At 59.0% G+C, this 3,969-nt stretch overlaps 1 long non-coding RNA gene across 1 annotated transcript; it reads left to right on the top strand.

Moving 5' to 3' along the window:
• The first annotated feature begins 1,026 nt into the window (after positions 1 to 1,026).
• On the top strand, positions 1,027 to 3,649 carry LOC114816437. The gene is made up of 2 exons (XR_003764212.1): positions 1,027 to 1,530; positions 3,262 to 3,649. It is a non-coding gene; the product is annotated as an uncharacterized LOC114816437 (long non-coding RNA).
• The last annotated feature ends 320 nt before the right edge of the window (positions 3,650 to 3,969 follow it).

Below are 3,969 nucleotides of genomic sequence, written 5' to 3'. Positions count from 1 at the left end.
TCCGCGCCCTCTGGCCCCCGGGGCAGTGTTACCTTCCCCTTCTCTCCCAGTTGGCCGCTCGCTGGGTGCCAGCTCGCGGGGGAAGGCGGCAGTGAAGGCCGGCCTCCGTGGGAGGCCACGGGCTGATATCTGGGCCCCGCTCGCGGGCCAAACCCCCCCCCCCCCAAAATCAATCCGTGGCATTTAATGATAATAACAATCGTGGTATTTGTTAAGCGCTTAATGTGTGCCAGGTAATGTGCTAAGCACTGGGTACATGCTAATCCGGTTGAACGGAGTCCCTGCCTCACCGGGAGCTCACGGTTTTCGTCCCCGTTTTACAGATGAGAGAACCGAGGCCCAGAGAAGCGAAGTGACTCACCCAAGGTCCCACAGCAGACGTGGGGCTGGGATTTGAACCCGGGTCCTCTGACTCCTGGACCCGGACTCTTTCCGCCGGGCCACGCTGCCTGAGCGCTTACTGTGAGCAGAGCGCTGTACTAAGCGCTTGGGAGAGGACAGTACGATGGAATCAGCGGACGCATTCCCCGCCCGGAGCGAATTTACGAGCTTCCGGTCCAAAGGGGAACGCGGAAATAAGGAGAAGGCGTCAAACCCGGAACGTACGGGCGAGAGACGAGCACGATGGATCTGAAAAAGCTCCGGATGGGAAAGCTGATGGGTAGCGGATAGAACACGGGCCTGGGAGTCAGAAGGTCATGGGTTCTGATCCCGCCTCCGCCACTGATCTGCTGTGTGGCTTTGGGCAATTCTCCTCACTTCTCCGGGCCTCGTCTGTAAAATGGATTCAGACTGCGAACCCCGTGCCGGACAGGGACTGTGTCCAACCTGATTTGCTTGTATCCACCCCAGCGCGTCGTACGGCGCCTGTTTGTTTGTAGTGCCCTCTCCCAAGCGCTTAGCAAGGTGCTTTGCACACAGTAGGTGCTCGATAAATACGATCGGCTGAATTAATGTAGTGCCTGGCGCATAGTAAGCGCTCAGTAAATACGACTGAATGAACGAATGTGGTGCCTGGCACATAGTGAGCGCCGAGCATACACCACAGTTATTATTACCATTTTTCAATTCCAAGCCCGTCGGCTCCACCGCTATTCACGTACCCTTGGCGAAGAAGCAGTGGTACGCCACGGAACTGCCCAGATTGTTTCTCTCTTTGCGGCCCAGGGGAAAAGAGCTCGGCGACCGAGGCGAGACGAGGAGAGCGCGGATTTGCCCGGAGACGTAAAACCCGCAGAGAGACCGCACGGGTCGCGCGGGCCTTCGCTCGGAAGACTCCCCACCGGCCGCTCCCGGAGTGCTATCGGTCACTCCTTCCCTCCTCTCGGCCCGGCGAGCGGGCGCCTCGATTAAATCCGGCGGAAGCGGGCCTCTCCTCCTGCCGTTCCGTCCGGGAGCCGCCTGACCACCGAAAGAGCCTCCGTCCCTCGTCCCGTCCGACGGCCCGGGGCTCCTCACGGACGCGGCCCCCGTTTCCCTGATCACCGGGCCGACCGTCCGGGCCGTGCCCCACGTCCGGCTTCCGGACAGGTGGGACGGGGGGGGGGGGGGGTGGCATCCGTCCGGACGCCCCACGCCCCGCTCTCCCCATCCGCGGCAGCCTCGGGGCCGGGGGCCGCCCCGGCTACTCTGCGGACGGGCCGTACGCTCCGGCCTCGGGCCACGGGGGAGGTGAGAGGGCGGGACGGGCCGGCACCGGCCGATAGAGCCGGGGCGGAGGCGGAGGGGGGGTCTTCGGAGGGGGAGGGTGGGCCCGAGCGGGGCTGCCGATCAAAATTCCCCTTCCAGGCCAGGGGCATAAGAAGATCTGGAGCGCGTGGCAGTTTGTCGTTGATAATCCTGTCTTAGCCCAGCGTGGCTTGGTGACAGTTCTCTGACAGATGACGAGCCCGGGACATCTGGGGGAAGGGGGGTGGAAATCTTCCCCCGACGCGCACAGGAAAATGAAAATTAAATTAATGACACGCTCGTACCCATTAGTCGGGCAACAGTTACACAAGCTGTTCGGGCTCATCCCTCTCGCCACCGGCCCCTTTCCCACATCCTCCCCCTAGCCTGGAACTCCCGCCCCCTCCGAATAACAACGTTGGGATTTGTTAAGCGCTTACTATGTGCCGAGCACCGTTCCAAGCGCTGGGGCGGATACAAGGTAATCAGCTCGTCCCACGTGGGGTTCGCGGTCTTCATCCCCGTTTTACAGATGAGGTAACTGAGGCACAGAGAAGTTAAGTGACTTGCCCAGAGTCACACGACTGATTCTAGAGGGGTTAAGTGACTCGGCTTAGGTCACCCGGCCCTAGACCCCCGCGCTCGCCTTGATCCCGGGAGCGCGTAGGTTTTTGCCGGATGCCAATTACACTGCCGGCAACCCATTCGGCTAAATCCCCCGAGACTCGGCTTTCCGACAAAGCGAGGCCTACGCTGGTCTTCCCTCCTTTGTCCCATCGATACAAACCTGCACTCGTTCCTTCAAATCCCCTCCTTTTTCCGGATCGTCCCTGCTCCCGACCTGTAAAACTCTACTGCTCCCTTTCGGAAGGAAAACTCTTCTGACCAAATTGATATCCTCCGCGAGCCTGACGGGACTTGTCCTGGATACCTTCACCGGGTCAACGGTGAATCGATTAATCGCTCGATCGATCGCATCTACTGAGCCCTTGCCGTGCGCAGAGCGCTGTCCTGAGCGCTTGGGAGAATATGATGTAACCGAGTTGATAGATATGTCCCAATCTAGAACTAGAGAGGCAGACTGAGCCTGTGAGGCGAGCAAGCTCATTCAAAACTACTTACTGAGCGGCTCTGGGTACACTGGGGTTTGAGAGAGTACGAGAGAGGCCCAGCACGTGCTTTTCTTTCAAAGAAATTGGTCTTTGTTAAGCGCTTACTACGTGCCAGGCACTGTTTTAAGCGCCGGAGTAGATACGAGTTAATCAGGATGGACACGGCCCCTGTCCCCGGACGCGGCTCACCGTCGTCATCCCTGGGAGTCGGAAGGTCATGGGTCCTAATCCCGGCTCCGCCACTCTGTGCCTCGGTGACCTCATCTGCAAAATGGGGATAAAGACTGGGAGTCCCGTGGGGAACGCGAACTGTGGCCCGGCCGATTAGCATTTATCTACCCCAGCGTTCGGCACGTAGTAAGCACTTAAATACCACACACACATAAAAAGATTACAGCCTAGTCTACTGTCGCTCTTCAACCCCGCGTGGCTTTCCGTCTGTTTTTCTCCATGATAAATATTGCCCTTGCTGTTTTTTCAGAGAAGCACAGAAAAACAGGGAAACTCCAACCCCGTAAACCCCGTGTGAGATTGGAGATAGAACAGAAGAACGACAAAAGCGTGCCCACGGGAGAATTAGAGGGAAAAGAACTCTTTTGCCAGCGCGAGGCATTACTGGATCACCGACAGGGTAACCTCGGTCCTATATAACCCTCCACCTGTCCGGAGACACGAGGCGGGTGCGGGCGGCGACTCTGATCTCTGGCCTCCGGGGCAGGCCGGATCGCTTTTCTACAAAATCGTGCAGGACGTGTCACCCGCCCCCCAGAGTAACTCCAGCGATTGCACATTCACCTCCGCCTCAAACAAAAACGTGGCTAAAATCCGCCCTCTCCTCTCCATCCAAACGCCACCGCGTGAGTTTAATCGCTCACCCCATCCCGACCGGACGACTGCATCGGCCTCCTTGCTGACCGCCCGACCTCCTGTCTCTCCCCGCTCCAGTCCCTACTTCACTCCGCTGCCCGATCATCTTTCTACAAAAGACGTGCAGGACGTGTCCCTCCCCCCTTCAAAAAACTCCAGCGGTCGCCCATCCACCTCCACGCCGAACAAAAACTCCTCACCGTCGGCTCAAAAGCCGTCCGTCTCCTCGCCCCGTCCTGCGTCACCTCCCTTCTCTCCTATTCCGACCCGGCCCGCGCACTTCGCTCCTCTAGTGCCGACCTTCTCTCTGTGCCTCCATCTC

Source organism: Ornithorhynchus anatinus, chromosome 14 (genome assembly GCF_004115215.2).
Source record: "Ornithorhynchus anatinus isolate Pmale09 chromosome 14, mOrnAna1.pri.v4, whole genome shotgun sequence".
In the NCBI taxonomy this organism is placed as follows: Eukaryota; Metazoa; Chordata; class Mammalia; order Monotremata; family Ornithorhynchidae; genus Ornithorhynchus; species Ornithorhynchus anatinus.
This window is presented reverse-complemented; position numbering and strand designations above follow the sequence as displayed.